This window comes from Ptiloglossa arizonensis, chromosome 9 (genome assembly GCF_051014685.1).
Source record: "Ptiloglossa arizonensis isolate GNS036 chromosome 9, iyPtiAriz1_principal, whole genome shotgun sequence".
NCBI classification, from domain to species: Eukaryota; Metazoa; Arthropoda; class Insecta; order Hymenoptera; family Colletidae; genus Ptiloglossa; species Ptiloglossa arizonensis.
The window spans coordinates 15,136,277-15,151,136 of NC_135056.1; the positions used below are offsets into that span (position 1 = coordinate 15,136,277).

At 39.6% G+C, this 14,860-nt stretch overlaps 1 protein-coding gene across 3 annotated transcripts in view; it reads right to left on the reverse strand.

Moving 5' to 3' along the window:
• Positions 1-14,860, reverse strand: part of Sytbeta (Synaptotagmin beta) — a 164,601-nt gene that overhangs the window by 72,657 nt on the left and 77,084 nt on the right. The gene's annotated exons all lie outside the window — the stretch shown is intronic.

Sequence of the window (14,860 nt, forward strand, 5' to 3'; positions counted from 1 at the left end):
CGTCTATCAAAGAAATTCCCCGAATCTAACATCTCTGTTGGCCCATCACCTTGTCGCTACCCCTTAAAACAGACTGCTACAATCGCATCAATTTGAAACGAAACGGTACCGATAACATCGAAACCGACCTCGGTCCCCTCGGTTCCCATAAGTGGTCCACGCCCCTGTGAAAAAAAAAAAAAAAAGAAAAAAGACTACGAACGAGACGAATCCAACGACGGGGATTACGCCGATTTCTCGGTCTCGAATTTTCGAGAACGAACGCACTCGAGACTTCTGTCGTCGTAGACTCGTACACATGGCGCACCATCTTTGAGAATGTTTATCGCCCCGTGTAATCCGCTTAAGTCGAAATCTGAATGGAAAATGTTGTCCGTTAGTTGTTCCGTGACGGACTAGTTACGAGACGAGATCGAAGCAAGGATCGATCCATTAACGCGTTGCATTCGGGCGCGCGTGCACGGTATCCGATTCGCTATTATAATTACAGGAATCTTAACGAGCGCGTGAACCCGAATATTTTATCGGAACGCGTAACCGGAGACGAGCCCGCGATTATCGCCGAGCGCAGAGAAGACACACGTTAACAGAAACGGTGTGTACAGAATTTTCATGAATCTTTTACAACCGTACGCCCCGTTTACCATTTTATCATTATTCGCCGTTTATAAATTTTAACCGATCATTTCAATAATTCCCGATACGGGCGAAACTCCTCGATCCGTAGTCTCGGTATCGGTCCGATCATTTGCGCGCATTTGTGTCAATAGAGAGAACACATCGCGCGTTCCCACGATTCTAATGCATATTTAACGAGATGCTTATGTTTATTAATTCCTGACTAACCGTATTTGTCGTTCTGGAAATAATGCAAATATCGGTGGGTATACCGGTTGTAAAAAAAATCTCTGGCGAAAAACCACAGGTTTATGTCGAGGCTCGCGTATCGGTTTTTCGGTGTAAGGTGGATCTGTTTTAATTACATCGGTGTTGTTTTTCCGAACGTGTATTCGGGAATTTGCCACCGCTCTCGCGGATAAGCTACGCGAAAGGCGCACGTGTTTCACCGTGAACCCAATCTCCCCGATGTACGTGATTATTCTAGCTTCTTTGAGAGTTAACGACAAAGTATCCGTATATTAAGTGTTCTGAAACGGATACAAGTCAAGACTCCTCCTTTGTTCGATCTTCGCGTAACTTTTAGCTCGGCTACCGTCGCGATACGAGCGAAATTTCATTTTTTCCCCCGAACCAAGGTCAAGATACCGCGTCATCCGTCTCTAATTTACGATAAAGTACACGGCAAGGTCGTGACTTCGACTCGTTCCGGCCTCGTTTACAAATGGGGGATAAATTTATTAAATTCCGCGAGGAGTTGCAGAGCGCAGCACGGTAACCGTCCCGACTCGCAAATTTCTTCGAAGTTATTACCACTTATCGCGGGGGAATGACGAGTCTAAACGATTTTTTTTTCTTTTTTTTTTTTACTTTTTCTTCAAGCGACACAAGGAGAGTCTCGAACCCACCCCTTCGCGCCTCGAGTTTCGATTTAAACCGATCTCGTCTATACTTTCATGATCGACGTGACTTTTAAGCAGAATTATAGTTTAAATAATCCATCGAGGATTACAGTGTTCGAAGTTACTTCGTAGAAGGTATTTACCAAGTTCGCCATTTATAAATCTGGCACACTGGTTAAGTACTACAAATCTGACCTTTGCGGTTCGCAACTTCAACCACCTGGTGAAATTGGTAAACCTTGTATAAAAATTTGCGATATATTGAGTGGGCACTCGAAATCGGTCGCACAAAGAAGTTTCATCCGTGGAAGAAATTATTTTAAGTTTCCCGCTTGCACTAGTTTATCGAAGAGTTCCCGAGTTCTTTTCGGTGTACGAGAATTTCGAAACAGGCACGAAATTGTAACACGATTTTGCGAAGAAAGAAACGTTCGAACTATTTTATCGGGATTGTCGAGTAACCTTGAATGGATCTAGGATCCGTGAAAAGATATTATCAATTAGAATTGTTCGTCGTCGTGTTTGGTAATAATTAATAAATACTCTCTTCGGTACGAAGAAGGAAATTTTAATGGAAAGACAATGGAGAACGATTGCTTCTCTCGAGATCGTATTTTTCCAAATTCGAAGATCATCGTTACCCTTCTATCGATCATTGCTGCACACTAACTCGCGCAAGGGTGTTTCAACTGATATCGAGACGAATTCGACGACCTTTGCCAACATAATCTTCAAATTATTCCGCGTACGAAAGTTCGTATTGGCGAAACGCAACGTTCCAACTAACAGTTTCGTACGTGTCTGTTCGGGACATCGCGATCCGACTACGCGAACTTTCGCGTTCGTGATCATTCGAAGGTCGCGATATCGATTGACACTCGATGCATCAAAAATATACGTAAGTTCGTTACAGGAAACATCGACGATTTCAAAGTATCGAGAAATACGCGACCTTGACGAAAACGAGACGGTCGTAACGTTGTCCCCGGTCGAATGAATAAATATTACCGGAGAAATTTCCGACGTACCATCGCGTACTCTTCACCTTATAATTTCAGGTGCGCGTAAATTATCCGTGCACGGTGTTTCGAAATAAACACGTTAGAATATTAAAGGACGCATTCTCAAGGTGATTGGAAAAAGCTGTAAAAGTATGGTTACTTATTTCTGGAACACTCTGTACGCGCCAGAGAATATCAATAGCGGAGTAATACTGTAAGTGTAAGGGAACATTGTGGGGAACTGCGGTGCTATAATGGCGAGAAGCTCGGCTATTCAGGAAGCGTGAAATTTATAATCGAGACGAAGGGTGGTGGGTTGGGGCGGGGGTGGGGGAAGCTGGCTCTTATTTCGCACGGTGTATTCGATGAATTCTGGCCCATAATCAGATTAACGGTTCGCGTAACCCGGTGCTACCATTAACAAGGAATTACCCGATCCTCGTGGCACCAAGAACGCCCGATTTCAAGGAATTTGCATTTTAATTGCACTCGGGTACTTCCACTTAAGTGGCGCAGAAGACACTGGAAAAAATTGCTAAGACACTCGTCGGATAATCCGAGATGGGCAATGAAAGACCACTGCTACTCTGTGCCAAGGTGTTCGGGGAGCACCCAGGTGAGAATACCGACAAATGTTTAAAAAAAAACGGCATTAAAAAAATTCCAATAGAACAAAAAGCTCCGCGAGTTCTTCGTTTTTCCAAATTTCTACGGTCACGAGACGATTATTGGAAGTAATAGGAAGACATTTTCGATGAACGAATTTGCACGATAATCCACAGGAAAAGGCAAAAAGGAAATTTGCAACGGGACAGTCAATATTTAAAAATTGTATTCTCAATGATATTTTTTCGCGTCCATATTTATAAATGAAAGTGATTATATTATTGTATCGTCAAATCCACTCTCAAGAGTATCAGTATTGATGTTTCTATGATGTGCAAAGAAGCGAGACAATTTTCTAAATTTGTTCACACGGGAGTTCCACACTGGTTGTATTATTGGAACGACAATTCTACGTGTACTACGAAAATAGTTGTAGGAAAACAATATAGTATGACACCGTCCTAACAGTTCAGGACCGTATAAGAAACGCGATAAACAACCTCGTAAAAACGAAGACGTTCTCAAAACTATACTACATCCGGATAACTGGTGACCTTAAGGTCGATGGGACCCGAAACTCGTGCAAGAGTTCGACTCTCTCGCGTGTACTCGGCAAACAGGTGTTACAACGTACGAAGTATCCTATTCGGTGACTCCGTAATTAACACGCCAGGATGCAAAGGATAATAGTTGAACCGGGTGCGAATCACTGCCGTTGATTCAGCGTTATTTCCTGATTAATCGAACGCTCGGAAAAAGACGTCGTATAAAATGACGGTATCCGTATCGGAAGTGAATCGATGGCTCCTCGGCGCGATACCATGCAAGAATGATGTATCGATTAAGAAAGCTTCGGGTAACGTGCAAAGAAGCGTTCCGTTCTCTCGAAAGTAATCAAATTCCCCGTGTTACGTAAAGGGACGTCCGTACCGATGCATAACGCGCGTGCAACGCGATCATTTATCAAAAAACAGTCGATCGCGGATGAACGCTCGTTATTGGTATCCAACGACCGCGGGGGCTGCATTATTCATTGACGAGTTGATCACGCCCGCCCGCGGCCACTGAAATCCATTTCTTCGGGTACCTGAATGTAAAGTCGGTTCGAGAATTTTTCTCAAGATCGGATTCCTTTCCGAAATACTGTACGAAATATTAGAAAGTCGTCTACCTGAACCTGAACACGAGCCTCGAAGGTTCGTAACATTCGGGTACCTGAATCTAAAAACGTATCGTAGATTTAGAAACATTGTAACGATATGAATTAGACGTTTCGTGATTTTTCAACCGAGTTTTTGACTCGAACTTTCAAATTGGAAGTAGTTTAGTGTATTGTATGTAAAAGTTGACGAGTCGACTTTACATTCAGGTACCCGAGCAAACTTTCCGAATCTCGACTCAACCCGACTTCGAACGTTACGAAAACTCTCGAGAGTCGATCTCGAGAAAAATTCTCGACTGAATTTTAGATCGAGGTACCTGATCGTTACGAACGTTCTCGAGTCGATAAGATCCGACCCGAAACGGTGTACCTTACGCATCCCTAGACGATTCCACGAGCGGATCGAAAAGTCGGTAACCGTGAATGGTGGAACAAGTGTTCCAAGTACCGTTTCGCGTGAAATTCTATCCGGTGTCGAAAGCACGATGCAACACGGTGCTCTATAATGCAGAAGTGTTCTCGAACGATTGCGAGTCGAGTACGTTCGTAACGTCGTGACTCGAGAACGAAACAATTCGTCGCGCGCCCTTACCGAACCGATCGATGAAAGAATTTCACCGTAACGTGTCGGTTTCTACGGCAATTTAAGAAATAGACCCGGTTGAGCGTGAAAACCCGCTGGCAGGAAGTTCCACGTCATACTTCTCGGATTTTATTAAACCACGACGATAAGTAATAGGAAACTTTCCCGACGAGTTTCATCCGAGAGTTGCTTTTCTCGTTTCTGTTCCCGATGATCGCGACCTCCCAACACGATTTGCAAACCGAGGTCCGAATCCCCGACCTGCCGGGATTCGACATGAATATTTCATGAAAATCGCCATAATTATGTCTGAAATTTATGTCGAAACGTAACTTGTAACTCGCGCTTCGCATCGAGCATGTGGTACACGTGTTTCGGTTGTACGTGTATTGTCTAGTCGGGAGTACGCACATTTAACGTGACTTGTACGAGAAACGAAACAAAAAAAAAAACGTACGTTTATTTCCGTAACGGTTATGTCCTTTTCGATCGTACGTTTGTTCGTTCGTCGTGCAACGGTGTAACTATTGGCGTTGGCGTGGCTGAAAAATGGCCTTTAGAACATTTTTGACCGTTGTAAAATAATTGTGCACCTGTGGCACGCGACACGGTTGCGAACTGTAAATTGGTCCTCGATGTAAAACGAGTTTGACACGCTCTGTGTCATAGATGCGGAAAAATCGTTCGTAACAGGAGACACTATTTATTTAATTAAACACGCACATGTATATATAGATTTTAGTTAAAAAATTTGGAGTACCTTTTGATCTTTCGAACAAACGATCCTTTTTTCTGAAAATCACAGAGTAAAACACTTATCGCGCGTTATTCGGATATTACGGAAATTTTTACAACGATTTAAACAATCGGTACGAAACATCAGAGGACATTAATCGAGGCTGAAGTAATTCGTTTCTTTAAAATTTTCAAATCAAAGCCCGTGTGTGCGTTCGCGTACAGTCTCGATGGTTTTGTAAGAGAGTTAAATACCTTGTCGAACGATAAAGTCGTTCTGATCCTCTAATTATTTTCAGCAACGCGTAAAATGTAAGCGTAAAACTGGCGCGCGCCATCAAGAGACCGTAAACGTATTATTACAGAAGCGAGGTTACGATCCGAATCGTTCAGCAATGAAAAAGTTACGCGCGATAAAAATTCACCTATGTGTGCGCGTCGGCACACTCTAACTACGACCCGACTCGTGATTTTTTTATCAATACTCGAGAACGTGACAGTGTCGTCGATAAACATTCGAGAAGTCGCATCGCGAATCGACTTAACGCGTTGAATCTTCCACGGTTCACCAACGAGAAATCCACATCGTTCAACGTGGATACCGTTCTCGTATTTGGAAACGTCAGCGACTATTCTTTATGGACAATTCGTGTCAAGATTGGTAATGAATTTGCGGTAACTGTGGAAAGACAAACATTCCCGTGGAAGAAGAGGATCTATACACAATTTGGAAATCGAAGAGCAAATTTAATCGAGAATCGATATTCTTACGCGTCCCTTTATGGTTTCTCTAGTACACGTGTCCTCTTATGAATTTTTTTTTATTGCACTGTACGGAAACATCGAGAAAATAAATAGAAATATTATCGCTGAAAAAACCTGTGTTCTTATTCCTAGAAACATTACACATCGTTCCTACATTTTAATAGCTATTATTTGTATTATTGTATCAATATTATATTACTCTCTAAGAATAAACCAATACCTCGAACACGATTGATTCGTTTTCCTTTTTCAACGAGTTCAGTCCGTCCGCGCCCATTGTTTTCTATTATCTCGTATAAATTCGTAAATTTTACAATTCCCGTGACGCACAAAGGAGTTCGGGGAACACCGATTGCAAGTGAGCGTGCTGACGGAAGATAACGTAAAAAATGAAAAAGAAAGAAAGAAAGAAAAAAAAACAAACAAAAAAGGACAAAGAAAGAACGAAATTTCACGAATCGATTCGTTTCCATGCCGAAGGTGATCCGGTTTTTCGGGATTCGCGCTGTGCACGGTGCGTTTCAAGGCGCGATATATATCAGCCGTTGCGAAGCGCTGTATCGATCCAAATTCCAGATTTTATATTCCCGGTCGGAACGGGGAGTTTCTGTATCAACGCAGGTACAGGTAGAACCGATAAGAGAGATAACGAATTTCGTTAAATCGTACAACGAAACGGCGCGAGGCTTAAATCAACGAAAAAATGGAGAACGGGACGCGTATCTTCGCTACGCGTTTTTACTTCTCTACGAGACGTTTCATTTTGTCGCTTTTACGTGGTCGACCGCTGAAAGGATTTTCTCAAATCGAAGAGTGCGCGCTATGAAAGGTCATAAGTCGCGCCCGCGCGAGGGGGAGAGAGTCTTCGTTAATTTATTGCGTGAAATTTCCGCGAATTGAACGCCAATGTAATAAATGTTCGAAAAGTTGGAGCGTTAATTGGCCGACACGCACGGCAAATTGTTCTATTCTCGGTGTACCTTTGGAAAATCAATTCCTTTGTCGGAGCTACCAAACATCAGTGAATTTTTGTTTCGTCGATCGTTGTAAAGGGAGTTTCATTTTTCAACGGAGAGAATAGAATTTTTGCTCCCAGAGTAGCAACACGAACGCTTGATAATTAAACATTGCTGGGATTACATTTTACATTTTCGTAATATACGAGCATTTGTATTGAATAAAATTTTAACGAAATTCCGGTACCTATAAAATTTGTACGCAATATTATTTTCATTTGTAACGTACTTCGGTTATACATATTTCTTCTGTGAATAATGGAAGATTTGACGGAAATAATACCAATTAAACGTGTAATACAAATTGTCGTAGATAATTTTCTTAGCTGAAAGATTTCCTACGATTGCAGTATTTCAGAAAATATACTTATCGAAAGTTTTAAGAGTGGTACGAAAATATTTTCATTTCATGTTGAGGCATCCAGAAGAATTGAAGCTTCTTTTTGTTATTCAACGACGTACATCTCAAGTTCAATGTTGAAAGTTATTCTATACGAATAATAGATAGAATCCTTTAAATTGTCTATTATCGAAAACAAAAATGTTCGGTAAGTATCGATAAAACAGTTATGGATTAATATACGTAGTTAGCGATACATGGTTATAAAGAGATTTGCGTTATCAGCGATAGAAAATTGCATTTCTGCCTTATCTACTACCGAACAACAAGTTCCCTTACAAAATAGTTTATCGATTATTTAGAACGCATAACTGTATCTTTATCGACGTCGCACTGTCGGTAAAAACAGTGACAAGGTACAGACAAAATGTAAAATAGACATTGCGAGCAATAGTTTCTTGCGTCACACGGATCGAGGTTTTGTGAGTCCTCTTACCATGTATGTATGTGTCATTTTCAACGTTATCGATTCAGGTCGGCATAAAATTTCACCGCTTTTACGAGCAGGAATTAAAATTAAACACGACGCGAATTATTTATCTTGGTAGCAATACGAATACATACGATATTCTCCTTTGACTTTCAATTAAAATTAATTCCTGTAGACCAACTAATGATTTGCATTGCATGAATAGATGCATATTGTAATATTAATATACGGAACACGCGTAAACCATAGTTTGAACAATTATTAACAATGTTCTAGTACAAATAATGACTAAAAAGCCATCAATTTGTTGAAATATTCGGTTAGATCGAACAAAGACAATCGAAGTAGGGGTAAGTCACCTTGCGGAGGATATATGAGGAGCCCCCCAGTTGAGGAAATTTCATTCCACGGGGAGCCGTCGAGGTGGACGGATTTCTTCATTTCTGGTACCTGGACCCTCCGAGGACGGCCAACGACACCGGTTGCCCTCTCGGTAACCGGTACTGACCGCCGCTCTCATAATCCTATTTTTTTTTTTTAGTTTTTTCTTTGTTTAATTTATTTGATTTGTTCTCTGATTATAATTTGTACTTGCTTTTCCATGTTTATTTTTTTGTCACTGATTCGTTTATTTTCTTTGTTTCTGCATTACTGTATTTAATCACTAACCAACTACGTTTCTAATTTCTATCGTGCCTTGACTTTAGGTTTCTCTTAGATAGGCACATCAAAGCACAAAGAATAAAGAACGAAGAAAGAAGAACGAAGAAAAAAGAAAGAAGAAAGAAGATCGAAGAACGAAGAACGAAGAACGAAGAACGAAGAACGAAGACTCTTTCGTCGCAACCTCCGTGGGATCTTTAGTTAAGTTTAGAATAAGTTAGTTTTAAGGCCACCGTGTACAAATATCTGTGATCTGCCGAGAAATTATCCAATCTTTAGCTTAATTTTGCTCGCTTCCTCGTTTCTCAGTCCGGTCACCACTGCTTGTTGTATAAGCAAGTGACCGGCCGTGTCGGTGGTCCGAACGGTCTATCGCCGTCTCTTCCGGTGTGCCTGCTTCCAGAGGGGACATGTTGCGAGCACAGGTGCAGGCATTTTTGCCGGTCCCTGCGAAAGCCACCAAAATAAGACCCTCTCGTCGTAAAGATGGAGAAACGGGGCACTCCTCTAGGGGAGTGGATGGCGTCGCTCGTTTTCTCTGGAATCGGACCCACTGAAGAGAAACGGGATAGACCTAGTAGGACCAACTGCACGGTTCGTGTCGCGTCTTTCCCAATTTTGTCTCATTTTTTCCATCCTGTAATTCCTTGGCAGAACTAAACGAGGAGATCGAAGGAACTTTGATTCCTTCTATCTCCTCTGTTTAGTAACTTCGTTTGTACTGCGTATCGAGGGAGATCGATGGAACTTTGATTCCATCTATCTCTCTCCGGGTCTCCGCTCGCAGCAACCTCCGCGTGGTGAGACCTGGTAATCGGTATTACTCGCAGCAAAGGATTATTGCTGGTTGCGGGTAATACCGAGCTAATTGGCTGCGAATGTTTGTTCCTCTACGCGATTGTTATTAACAATACACATTTTCCTAACATTAATCTTACATTATACACCTTGTATAAGTACTAGAAATGATTAATTCATCTATAGAAATTAATTTTAATCGAGATTCGAAGTAAATGATGGTTTCTTTCACATTGTTTAAATAAGTAGAGTTTCAAAATATGGAATTCTATCATTGTTTACTAAATACATTGATTTAACATTTGTTTAATTCCTCTAATTTACACGAATGCACTTTACTTAAAAAAAAATTGCTTGCAATATCATTTAAAATAAAATTATTTTATTGCACATATAGTACACGTTGCGCCATCTATGGCTTTTAGGCCAAGTTTGTCGAGGAATAATTTCTATATATGTCGCTAGATGTCGGAGGATACTTTTTTGAACAGGATAAATACTTCGATTTTCACATAAAATGTAGCAACACAAATAGTACATATGGCGCCATCTATGGCTATTAGGCCAAGTTTGTCGAAGAATAATTTCTTTTTATACCGCTAGATGCCGACACAAGGATTATATTCACATTTTAGCAGGATTAATTCGCTTTTTAATAAATAAACAACTGAATTGTTTCAATCTAGATTTCCAAATTGCCTTAACTATCTGTTTCAACCTAGATTTCTAAAGCATTTCAATTAATTGTTTGTTTATGTTAAAAAGCGAATAATCCTGCTATAATGTGAATATAATCCTTGTGTCGGCATCTAGCGATATAAAAAGAAATTATTCTTCGACAAACTTGGCCTAATAGCCATAGATGGCGCCATTTGTACTATTTGTGTTGCTAAATTTTATGTGAAAATCGAAGCATTTATCCTGTCAAAAAAGTATCCTCAGTTTAGCACTTTATTGCTATATCTTATCGTCCCCAATTTTGTGGATAGTGGTCTCTCAAATGTAGAAAATTCGGATATATATTTCTTAAGGGAAAAGAATGAATCAACTATCGTTACCGACTTATCAAAGAAGAATGTCAAAACTTTTGAAGCACGAAATAAAATTCATAGAAAAGTAGTCAAAGGAGTACAAGGATACAAGTTTGGCAATTAAAGGTAGCTATAACAGAACACGACTTATTCCTTATTTCTTTAAGACGAATAATCTAGATCTTGTGGAGTTTGGTTAAAAACAAATTAAATTTGACAATAAATCAAAATCTATTATTTCAATGCTTACGAGATAGGAAGCGAAATTAGTACAGGTGGCTCAATCTATGGCTATTAGGCCAAGTTTGTCGTGGAATAATTTCTATTTATGTCGCTAGATGCCGACACAAGGATTATATTTACATTTTAGCAGGATTAATTCGCTTTTTGAGATAAATAAATAATTGAATTATTTCAACGTAGATTTCTAAATTAATCCAATTAGTTGTTTTAACCTAGATTTCTGAAGCACTCTAATTAATTATTTGTTTGTATTAAAAAACGAATTAATCGTGCTAAAATGTGAATATAATCCTCGTGTCGGCATCTGGCGATATAAAAAGAAATTATTCTTCGACAAACTTGGCCTAATGGCCATAGATGGCGCCATTTGTACTATTTGTGTTGCTAAATTTTATGTGAAAATCGAAGCATTTATTCTGTTCAAAAAAGTATCCTCAATTTAGCACTTTAAAAAAGCTTGCTGTCCCCAAGTTTATAGATAATGGTCTCTCAAATATACAAAATTCAAATATATATTTCTTAACGGAAAAGAATAAACCAAGTATCGTTACTGATTTATCAAAGAAGAATGTTAAAACTTCTATTAATCTATTAATCGAGCACAATTAGCGCAAAGCTTAGAAAAGCAATAGGTGCGCCTTTTGTATAGTTGGATACAAAGATCTTTCAAATACATCAAACAATTGTGCATCGATTATTATTAATTAGGCTGTAGCTCATCTACACCTGCAATCAGATTGCGCATTAATAATTTGACACACAGAGAATCGACATGTTTGTAGTTACAGCGTATTCTTTCTATATGGCAGACTCTGATGAATTCTGAAATCATTATCGACAAATCTATTCATGGTGCTCTTTTAACGGTAAAATATAGCAGCTAATCTAATAATCCCACAAGTGAAAAATTGTTTCTATAGAAACACGACATTGGTATAATCAATCTCGCCTTCGACTTAACATATTTCTTTTCGATGTATCCACTTTATAGAAAACGATGGGTTATTTTATACGCAGCATTACTGCCAATAATTTTTAAAGTTGATTTTATACCTGTCTAAATCGAATTATGTTTATGTTGCGTTCTCTGTGACGCTAAGTCGAGAAAGTTTTTCATCGTGCATTGCTCGATGTAAATTTACGTTAAACCGAATTCGACCGGTGGTGTTTAACCAAGCAAACATTGATTTAACATGTATTGATTACGACAAGGGCAAGATAATCCGCAGTGCGTCAATTATTGATCTAATAAATATTGATCGCAACAGGTGCAGTAATGCATCGGTTATATTCAAATGTGCGAGGAAACAAGTCCTGAAGGAGTTCTGTACATGTTGTACGAAACACAGGGAATGTTCTAAAAATTTCACGACGATGCACGGATCGAATTATCAAATGACTCCCTTACTTTGATAAATAAAACGATTTTAATTTTCTCAAAGGAAATGGAAAAACTGGTTCGCGAAGAATTTAATCGGAATTGAACACGATTAGCAGGCGAGGTGAAGATACACCAAACCGTATAAATTTTCCATGCTATTAACCGCCTGCTGCCATTAGATGATTAGCGAAACACATGGCCCAATTAATAACAACCGCTAATAGGATCTCGAATATTACCAAAGCAGGTATATACATCGATTGCTCACCACTGTTCCCAGAAATCTGGATTCGTAAAACAATTGGAAATGTGCAAATTGCTCCGAATGCGAATGACAGATTAAAACGAGGTGGCGCGTTATTCTCTCGTGGGCTAAATCAATGTGTTAGAATGATACAATGATGGCGCATAATGTATGCGGTCGTGAGTGTACCCTAGGCAAAGAATATTGACAATTAACGGCGCAGAATAAACTACGGATGGTATTACTCATAAACACGATAGATACGCGACGGTTTAGAGCGCTCGAAGTCTCTTGACAACGATATCGTACATTAATAGTGAGATACCATTAATTGACGGTTATTCTTTTATCGAGCGCTCGATCTGCGTTAGTTAAGAGGGAACCAACTCGGACAGGTTAAAGATTATCTGTTACTCAATCGACTCGATACCTTTTGAAAAATTGAAACTATCTCAACTGTGAAATACAATGGAAATTTACATACCAATATCACTTCCAAAGATGGTGGATAGTTATTTTGGATTCTGTCTAGATTATAGATTCGCGATTAAAATTGATTGTTTCGTCGATGGTTTTCGATAGACAAGAGTGATTTTTTTTGTTCTTTTTAATTAACGAGTATTGTATATAAACTTTATATTGTTACGTATCATGTATCAATTTGTATGTAGTGTTTATTAACTTTGTTCAGGAATGAACTCAAAGTGACTTGCACTCCTCCGAGAACGTGTCTGACTTGTTACGGTAACTATCTACTTAAATCGTGCACTAGTTCCAATCGGTCGTACTTCGAGTAAAGTACAAGGAAGTTAAATTACCGAAAACAATCGATCGAACGAACCGTTCGTTAGATACGCTGTATCTCGATTTACAGTACACGATTTAACATTAACGCAATTAGAGTTACTTGTCAGTCGGGCAAATGATACTTTTCCGATCGATGTTAACTTTTTCCAATCGAGATTATCGACCACGTGGCAACACAACAAACCTTCGCAAATCTATCCAATTGTCTCGACACGGGAGATTGAAATTAATTTTCCATGTAAATCAACATCGTTTCGAAGAACTGGAATTCCGTCTCGCTTCGAATAGAATTCATAGCATTTGTTAAGAACGAAGGAATTATTATCATGTGTAATTACTACGATGGATATAATCGTGTTCCGAACTGTGCCTTCCTGAACGTACCGTGGCTATTAAACTACCCGGGTGCAATTACAACTGTTAATGGTAAGTTAAAAGGAAGTTATTTCCGCGTGGTACGAGAACGTATCAGATGATATCAAACCGGCGCAAAGTGCACAGTCGACGTTTTTCCTGTAACGGTAATTTCGTCGATGAAAATTTCAATTGCCGAAAGGGGACGGTCGGTTACATTATCGGGAGACAATGCACGATTCCCTTGTACCGTAATCGTTAAAATTCAATCCCGAGTGATAACTCTAAATCCTTTTTACGAGTGCTCGGTACGAAATGCATCGATTCGGTAATACTTCTGGCAGATTACTTTCACGAATCATCGATTGTGCGTACATAATTTTATACAAATTCGATATCGCGTTTAATCGTAATATTTTTCCATCCCGATACACGGGTTCGTGGAAAATATTTCGTTCTATCCCACCCAGAAGATGATTGTGCATCTCCGTGCAGCACTGTTCAAGGCTTCGCGCACTACTTTGTGTTCTCAGACACTTCAGTGGTCTTCTCTGAAATAACTATGTTTCAAAATCATTCGCGGATGCTATAAAATACCGGAAACGAGTACTGGTGAGAGCGTACGTGCGTATTTCCCGCGGTGATAAATTCAATCGAGCAAGAAATTCACCGCAACGTGGATCGGCGCTACGAGTTTGCAGAGTTTTAAGATCCAGAACGTCGATACGTATAGTTCAGAGCAACTCGTTGACAAGTTCGATATCGTGGTGGTCACTGGTGACCGTTTCTGCTCGTAGATATCCTTAAAGAGGTAAGGCATTCGATTCAAGAATGTAGCAAAAAGAAAAATGTTCATCGTAGAGTTTCGAAAGGAATTAATCGTCTTTTGAATTTTTGGAACGATGAAATCACAAGTAGCAATATTATGAATACAATATTGTGAGAGAAACAATATCCTCTGGTGACTGACACGACCTGAACCTAAAGTACATTGTCGGTCACCAGTGATTTCTATGATCTAAACGAAGATTACCAGTAACTGATCGAAAAGTATTATATATCGTTAATCATCAGTGACTAATCGAACCTGAACGAAAATTATATCGACAGTCAGCAGTGAC